This window comes from Phodopus roborovskii, unplaced genomic scaffold, assembly GCF_943737965.1.
Source record: "Phodopus roborovskii unplaced genomic scaffold, PHOROB, whole genome shotgun sequence".
NCBI lineage: Eukaryota > Metazoa > Chordata > Mammalia > Rodentia > Cricetidae > Phodopus > Phodopus roborovskii.
The window spans coordinates 96,937-106,153 of record NW_026126503.1 but is presented as its reverse complement, the minus strand read 5'-3'; the positions used below and the strand labels follow the sequence as shown (position 1 = coordinate 106,153).

The following is a 9,217-nucleotide window of genomic DNA, read 5'->3' as shown; positions in this document are numbered from 1 at the left end:
CCTAGAGAAATGTACAGAGCCCTACAAGAATGACCCCAACTAACAATTTGAGCAACAGTGTAAAGGCTACCATAAATTCCCTTCGCTGGCAATGAGATCAATGACTAACCTATGCATCATCATGGAGACCACATCTAGTAGCTGATGGAAACAGAAGCAACCTTGGACAACTAAACACTGAGCCAAAATTGAATCCATATGCGGAGAGGGAGGACAAGACCACATTGCAGAAACCCAAAGACACAGCTGATTTGAACAAGGAGGAGCTAATGGGGCTCCAGACTTATAGCTGGGAATCAAACATGGGACTGACACAGACCCCTGAACATGGGTGTCAGCTAAAAGGCCTGTGCAGTCTAAGGGTCTTCAGAGAGAGGGACCAGGAAGTATCCCTGTTGCAAAAAGGACATTGGGGGAAAATCCCTATGGAGGGATACTCCATTAACCCTGAGACAGGAGAGACATTTTAGTGTCTACTTAAAATGACTTGAAGGATTTAGATGACCCCTCCTGGAAGGCATCCACCTACGTGTATAGTGTTGGTTGGATGGGAGGAGAGAGTGGCTGGGGGCCTGGGAAGTTGGGACGGGAAGGAGGGTGGGAGTAAGTTGGAGGGAACTGGGTTTGATAAGTATAATAAAAAAAATTACAAATTAAAAACATTAAAAAGATACCAATGTAATTTTCAAAAAATAAAGTTAATATTTTAATAATTGAAAATTTTTACCTCTATTGACTTTGAAATATCACACCTCCACAGAGAGAACATCACTTCCAGCACAAGTTCTAATAGATCTTAATAATAAAAACTCACAGTAATCTGACAGGGAGGGGAAGGTGAAAATTGAAGGATCACAGATTCAGAGTATCTGGCTACTAGAGATGTTATCTCTACCTATTCTCAGACAAGCGATGTGTTCCTGTCCTCACACTGCCTACTCAGATTGACTGCTATCGCTTCAATCCCTCAGACTAACTTCTCAAACAAAATCATCTCACAGCATGCTCTACTCGCTCCTCTACCTCATCTTCCTCTCTCTGTCCAGCCATGTCACTCCTATCTCCAAATCCCTGCTGCTGGGAATAAAGGCCTGATTCCCATGTCCTGGGACCACCTTAGTGTGAGCTGTTTTTCTTTTAGACAGACTTAGTATGTGTCTAACTAGTGACATAGTGTGTGTGTCTAACTACTGATTTAATGTGTGTGGATAACTAGTGACCTAGTGTTGGTAGCTAACTAGTAACTTAGGTGTGTAGTTGACTAAATACATAGAAATACATAGGTGCATGGCTAACTACTATCTCAGTGTGTGTGTGGCTGACTATTTTCTTGGTGTTTGTGACTAGCTAGTAAATTAGATGTGTGGCTGACTACTGACTTAGTATGGGTGGGTAAGTAGTGATATATTGTGTGTAACTAACTAGAGACATAGAGACTGTGGCTAACTAGTAACCTAGCTTTGTGGCTAACTAGTGACTTAGTCAATGTGGTTAATTACTGCTTAGGGATGTAGCTAAATATTAACTTAGGTGTATGATTAACTACTGTCTTAGTGTGTGGGGCTAAGTACTGCTTTATTTGTGTGATGGACTTGTGGCTTAGTTTTTGTGGCTAACTAGTGACATAGGTGTGGGGCTGACTATTGATTTAGGTGTTTGTCTAACTAGTGACTTCATATGTGTCGCTAAATAGTGAGTTAAGTATGTGGCTAACAAGTGGCATGGTGTGTGTGGGTACTAGTGAGATAGTATGTGTGGCTAACTAGTGGGTTACTTTGTCTCTAACTAGTGGCTTACACTTAACTACATGTGTAGCTAAATAGTGACTCCACTTAGTAATCTGATTGTTAGGGAACTAGCAGCCATTTGACCCCCCCCCCTGAAGATGGGCGGGACCCTCATGGCCATGTCATTGCTACATCAGCTTTACCTGACGGCTCAAGGTTTACCTGGCAGCCAGAGGACTCAGTTACACATGTGCAAGCCTCCCCTTTTAAAGCAAGTGCCCCACACCCCCCTCTTTCTCTCGTGCTTTCAGTTGGCCACCAGCTACCCCTTCTTTCTCTCCCTTCTCTCAACAATCTCCACGTGGGCGCTGAGTCTCGCGTTTGTGTTTCTTAGGCATTAGCTGTACAGCAAAAGAACAACATTGGTGCCGAAACCCAGGCAGGCTCTACATGAGGGTCACTGACAGCTGTCTGCTGGTGGGCGGCCAGCCAGAAACACTCAGGATCTTGTTTCAGATACCAGCGTTCCACCACCATCCCCCCCCCCCCCCGTTCACTGGAAATACCATCCCACACAGGCTTCAATTAGGTAAGGTACCCTTTTACATTTTAACCCAATTCCTTAAGGTCAGGTACATTCCATGGGTGGAAGACATACTGCCCAGTGTGGTATATCGGCTCTGCTCTCAGACTGCTGAGTATTTCCGGCCTCTGTTGGTCCTGGCAACGTTTTCGGGCTAACGAGCTTCGAATAACACTCTGCCATTCTCTCGAATCATGTGGCCACACTCTTGGGCTGATGAGTTCCAAGACTGCATGGTCACTTTCACTCCACCCATGGGGAATAAACCGACCAAGGAAATATCCCCCACCACTCCACTGGGATGCCTGATAGAAAATTTAAAACCCTTTCACTTAATGCCACTTGTAAAGTCACCCAGACTTATTTACCTTTGTACTGAAAAGTAGCCTAGATATCCCCTAGAAAATAATTCAAATTGGCCACGTAACGGCTCTCTAGATCCCGATATTTTATGGGATCTTTCAAATTACTGCCAGGGAACAGATAGATGGAAGGCGTTTTTTTTAATATCTCTGCTAAACAATCTCTTTCCCTAAACTTGTTTCGGTTCTCTTCCTGGCACGCTCAAATTCTCCTGCCTGCCCCAGCTGCAACCTGTCTCAGCATGGTGGGCTGGGCTGAGGCAGCATCTGCTCAAGACAAAATTACATCTCAAAACTTTACGATTTCTTTCAGCTGTTGGGAATATGTTTATGGCAGCCACCATCTTGACCATGTGGCCTAGCTTTACCCACCATGGTTCTTCTTTCTGCTACATCAGCCATCTAGGCAGAAAGAGTCTAGCCAGCTTCTGCCACCAACAGAACCTGTAAGTCATTTACCGTTTGCCTTTTATTCTTTGTAATATCTTTTTTCTCTGACTATGTTATACATAGCTTCACACTCTTGTCCTTCTCAATTTACCCAGTCCTGAATAATATATCTGTACATTCGATTTCAACTTAACTTTATGTAAATGTAAGCTAACTTCATACAACTTAAATTCAACTGTTCTAAGTCTCAAATATTTCTAAATTATTATGTGCCTTTAAATGGTGGAATTTCAGGACTGAAAAACAGGACGCAGCACCACAGGAAGCTGGGAAATGGAGTCCTGGAGCCTCAGAGACCAGAAGAAGTTTAGGAACTGAAAAGATCAAAACAAGCCCAGCACATGCCGGGAACTGTAGTTAGGGGCCTTGAAGTCCAGGGGAGAAAAGAAAGAAGCAGCCACACAGCATGCTGGGAAGTGCAGTTCTGGACCCCAAAGTTTTTAACCGGAAGTCCATTCATAGAAAAGCGGACACAAATCATGCTGGGAAATATAGTCCTTGGCTGCCAAAGATGAAAATAAGAAGTCCCTGGGCAGGGAAGCAGGAAGTGGCCACAGAGAATGCTGGGAAATGGAGTCCTGGGCCTCCAAAAACTACAAACTGGAAGTTTCATTGCTGAAAAACAGAAAGCCACCGCAGAGCATGTTGGGAACTACAGTCCCTGGCCAGTACAGATAAAAACCGGAAATCCCTGGGCATAAAGGCAGGAATCGACTGCACAGGATGCTAGGAAATGCAGTCCTGGACATGAACATCCAAACCCAGAAGTCTCTGGGCAGCGAAGCAGTAAGCGGCCGCATAGGATGCTGGGAAATGCAGTCCCATCCACAGCAGTTACAAAAGTTCCTGATGGCCTTGGCTCAAGTCAGCCTTGGCTGCGATCTGCGAGCAGAAGTCATGCCCCACCCTTGATGATTGACCTGAGTCTCTACTGCCAGGTTTCCCTTGCCAGGAAATCCAGCCCTCGGCATGCAGCCTGCCCCTCTACCTTTATAAAGATAGCTGACATGTCCCTGCCCAGTCAGCCTGTAGATCACACCCTCAGCAGACCTCATGGCCCAGAGGCAGGAAGTGGGGTCTGTAGTGATTGACAGCTGGAGGGGCAGGGTATGCGGTGACTGACATTACAAGGGCCTGGAGGGGGTGAGCTCTGTGATGTCACAGGAGCCACACTCATCATCCTCAGGGTTTTTACTCTCATAACCAGCTCACCATGGCCACTGCCCTCTGGGTCCTAGCATTGCTGTTTGGTAACCTAAGAGTTTGGTAGGAGACTCCTGCCATGCCCAGCTGGGGGTGGAGATGGTGAGGGTAGGGAAGGAGGGCAATTCCTGCTCACAGTCACAATTTCCTGTGATGTCACTGCCAGGACCAAGTCCTGTCTGCACCATAGGTAATACCCAGACCCCGGCCCTGCCCTCGGGGACCCTAGGAGAGAAAGTGGGGAAGGGCCTGGTGTGGTTGAGGGCAGGGCCTGGAGAGGGTCACTGATTGTGACCTTGGACACTGTGACCTCGGGGTAGGGGACAGGTGAGCTAGGGTAGTGCTGAAGGGGTGGGGCCTGATGCTGAGCAGTAAAAACCTGCCACCATTTAAATATGCAAATGAGGATACTAAACTGTTATGTAAAGGATGCACTAGTAATTTTGATTATGCAAATAAGCACAGTGCCTGGAAATCTGGAAGTCTGATTGGGGCTTCACATTTGAGTATGTAAATGAGCAAACCCCAGTTTCGGGAATACACTTTAATATGCAAATTTGTGCTGCTTTGCATGCTTTTGCTATGCAAATGAATGCAAGTATTCCCATCTGTTTGGGACTTTGACCTGCAAATACATGCAGGTTAGGTCATTTGGAGGTGTGGCCATGCAAATTAACCCCAGCAGTTTCTGTACTTGATGTCTTCTGAGTCTCCAGGCAGCTCTTAAATATGCAAATCAGAGTGCAGGCAGGGGGTGGGGCCTCCTCTGACCCTGCTCCTGATGTCAAATGTCCATCACAGGCATCTGATGGTGAAGCTGCTCATGCAGGACCCAGTGAGGGCAAGGGCAGGGCCCATGGAGATGGTGAGGGCGGGACATCAGGAGGGGGCGGGGCCACAGGGGCGGGTTTAGGTGTACTCCCTCGGTGGGCCTGTCCCCTAACCCTGCCTCCACACACCTCACCCCATGTCCTGTGTCCTAGCACTGGGAAGTGATGCACTTGAGGGAAGCTTGCTCTGTCAATCAAACACAATGCACCAAGGGCATCATGGGAAATGGGTCACTGCTTCACAAACTCACCAGAAGTCCCGCCCCTTCAGTAACTCTCTCACCAGAATACCCGCCCGGACAGTCACTCACATACTCATTCTCCATCTACAATCCTCATTATTGGGGTGTGGCCGGATGCTGGCTGACAGGGACATGTGGTCCCACATCCGGGAAGATGGCAGCCAGCTCACGCATGCAGCGGTTGAGTGGAAACCCCACGGTATTGAAGAAATCCCCTTCCACGCGCTCTGCTAGGGCACCGCCTCGCGCCTGAAGCCCATAGGCGCCAGCCTTGTCCCTGGGTGCAAGGCAGGGACGAAGTCACACCAGGTGCCATGCTCAGCCACACCCACGCCCGCCGGGGACAACTCTTCCTTTTCAGGCCTCACTTCCAGGTTTCCTGGCCCCACCCACCCCACCCCGCACCCACTCACAGAGGCTCCCTGCTCTCCACGTATTGGCAGAGCAGTGGCTCCGATAGCCGCGAGAATGTCACACGGGTCTCTTCGTGGAACAGTGACAATTCCACTTCTGCTTCTGGGTCCCCTTCCGCCTCTGGGGCCTCTGGGCATGTGGAATTCGGCTCCTGAAGCTGCCTCTGCCACAGTGGCCTCAAGATGGCCACACCGGTGATGACACTGTGCTGCTGGCCACTCAGCCTGGGCGGGGCCAGGGAAGGCGGGACAGGGCGTGGTTGGCAAGGGGCAGGGCTGGGGTGGGCAGAGGCTGGAGCTCCATGAAGAGGCCCCGCCCACTATGCCTTGGGGGGTCTACCCCGCCCCTTAAGGCCCCGCCCACCTGCGCAGCATCCTGTAGGCATCGTCCTTGTCCTTTGGCTTATCCAGGATGAAGCCATCCATGGCCTACAGTGGGCGGGGCCAGACGCCAAGGGGCCGGGTCAGTGAGGGGCAGGGCCTCACTCACCAGGACGGTATAGGCTCCAATAATGACATCAGGCGGGTGCAGATCCTAAAGGGCAGAGGGCGGGGCAGGCTTATGGGCGGGGCCTCGAAAGGAAGGCGTGTGGCCTACCACCTGACCAGAAGGGATGGAGTCGTCCTCACCCTGTGCAGCGTCCTCACCCTGTGCAGCCACGATGCCACCTCCAGCACCTTTAGCTTCGCTGTCTCCTGGGCATATTCGGGCGGAGCCGGAAACCCCGCCTTCTCCAGGGACTCCTGGAAGTGGGAGGGTAGGACCTCGAACTGAGTGGTTGAGTGAATGACTGAATGAGTGAATGAATGACTGAATGAATGAGTGAATGAATGACTGAATGAATGAATGACGGGTATTTGATTGACAGCTGTGTCCCCTATACTTCACGCCTGTAACTCCTCTGACATCACCGCTCCCGTGACCCCGCCCATCCCCTGGGAACCTCTCTAAGTGATTAATTCCTGGTCAATGCTCCCACGCAGAAGTCCCGCCCCGCTTTACCATGTTGCCGGAAGTCCCACCCCGGTTTCCCCGGCAACAGGAACCCTGCTGCCAACCGTGGCATAAACAGGGAAACAGCGAAAACCAGAGGGGTGCACGGACCTAGGGTTGTGATCTCTGTTTCTGCCCTGTTCGCCGCACCTGGAAGTCCCACCTACCGCCTCGATGAGTGACAGGGAATATGCTCTCTGCTGCCTCTTGTGCCGTTTCTGACCTGTTCACTTGGACCTGGAAGTCCAGTCCCTTAAGGCGTTTCCTATCGGGCCCGCAATGTCCGATGCGATCAATTTCCATCCTGGGCTTAAAGCGGATCCAATTTAATCGTCGCCCGGTGGGCAGGGAATCGCACGCTGCACCATCCGTAAGCGGAAGTAATGTGCCGGAAGCGGAACTCAGGCTGCAGCGCACTCCGTCGTGTTTACTTCATGGGTGGAACTCAAGTTGTGCATCTCTTCGTTGCAACCTTTCCTGGGGACCATTTTGTGTGACAGGCCGGAAGCTCAAGTCAGTGACTGGAAGCCTGACGTCCTTGGTTCACAAGCGGAAATCGTGTGTCAGTTTGGCCGGGTGGAACTAGAAGCTTGTTTTCCTTTTGTGTCTTCCGGGGACACTGACAGCCACGAACCAGAAGCTTTAGTTCGTGACCGGAAGGCGGAAGTCCTGAGATCGCAGCCGCTTGTGAGCGGTGCAGGGGACAGTCCCGGAACCGTGTGTTTGAGAAGGAGTTCCTGGGGACAGAGTTGTGAGAGGTGCTCAATGTCTGTAACTCTGTTCCAGTCACTCTAGGAGGTCTCTCCCCCCGGCAGAGCCTCAGTAATGACGGATAAACATCAGGCAGGCGGGCACTCTGGTTGCTCCAGCGGGATAGATGGGTCCAGTATTTTCAAAGCAGGTCCAAGAAATTTTCCGGAGGTGGAGGTGTTTTTTTGACCCGCTCTCTGTCCCAGTGCTCAACCAGACCAGTGGAACAGTGGGTGCAGTAGGACACAGGGTGGGGAAAGTGCGGGTTCTGGGTGGGGTGCTTTGTAGATCAGAGTACTAGAACTTTACTCTCTAGAGATAAGATATAGGGCGTGAAAGACAAAAAAGTAAAGTTAGAGAAATGCCCCATTTTAAATGAAGGACAGACTAAACTGGAAAGTTAACCCCTAGCAATATCTGTTCCTTGGAATCTGCTAACTTACCCTCACAAGGCCCTGAGAAAACAAGATACCCAGAATTCAGACTGTCCGTCCTTTCTTGTGAGTCAGCAGGTGTTGAATAGGGTCTTTAAGAAACAAATAGATAACTGCACCTCCGGTTTGCCCAGACAAGATTAATTAGCACACCCTGAGGCCCTAAGGTCTGTTGACCCTAATAGGGAGACCAGCTAAAAGGGTCATGTACTCAATGGACAGAGGGTCCCACCCCCCTCCCTAAGCATGGGGTATTTGCCTTTAAAAACACCTGTGCCGGGGGGAGGGGGTGGAGGGAGGAGATGGCTTCTTCTCACTAGTCTGCATGCTGGAGGGGCCCCTTTGCACAAATGTTTCCTGTTCATTAAAGCCTCTTGCATGTTGCAGCAACTGGACTGGACATTGAGTTCTTGGGGATACCGATGGAAACTGGGAGACTCCTCATTCTGAGGGTCTTACAAAGCTTGAATTCTTGAATAATGCAGATTGTTTAAAACTGCTCACTGAGTAAGATGTGCTGGCTAACAGTAGTGGTCATACACAAAAATCTTCCTAGCTCCATTCCTCTCTAAATTTTCAACTTTCCATGAAGAATACTCTTTTTATAATTTTGTGTTTGTTAAGTGGTTTTTCTGAGGTTCAGGAATAAAACTCCTACAGTTATAGAGCAATGATCAAGCTTCTGATGAGAGAAAGACAAATTATCAACATTTTGATCTGCTTCCTGCTTTTATTTCCTTACAGTTGGAAGTTCCTGTACAACCAGGCCAATAACACCTCATGCTACAGAGTGGGTGATGTGCCCCCATGGGTACCAAAACTCGATGACCATGTCAGGAGTGGCTCCGTCTTGACAGAAACAAACACACTGGAGGTGTTTTGCAACTGCTGCCATTTTTACTTTAGAGTATTGGGTTTTTATACAGAAATTACAAGGAACATATCTTTGGTCACAATTTACAGACATATTATAAAATGCCAGTAATTCCTTTGAAGCATGAGATAAAAAAAAAAAAAAAAAAAAAAAAAAAAACACTTATTTTCACCTGCCTGTGGTCAGTGTACCAGAGATTTGGTTTACTGAGTTAGAGAAAAGTCATTGTCTCTTAGCAGTAAACTGTTAAAAGCATTGATAAGAACTCTTGCATTGCTTTACTAAGTTTAGAGGATAGTCATAAACTTTTAACAGTATTTTTCTGTCTTTTTTATTATTTATTTTTTATAACCAA

At 48.8% G+C, this 9,217-nt stretch overlaps 1 pseudogene; it reads right to left on the bottom strand.

Annotated features, from left to right (window-relative positions):
* Positions 1-6,213: 6,213 nt before the first annotated feature.
* Positions 6,214-9,217, bottom strand: part of LOC127230043 (E3 ubiquitin-protein ligase MSL2-like) — a 61,434-nt pseudogene continuing 58,430 nt past the window's right edge.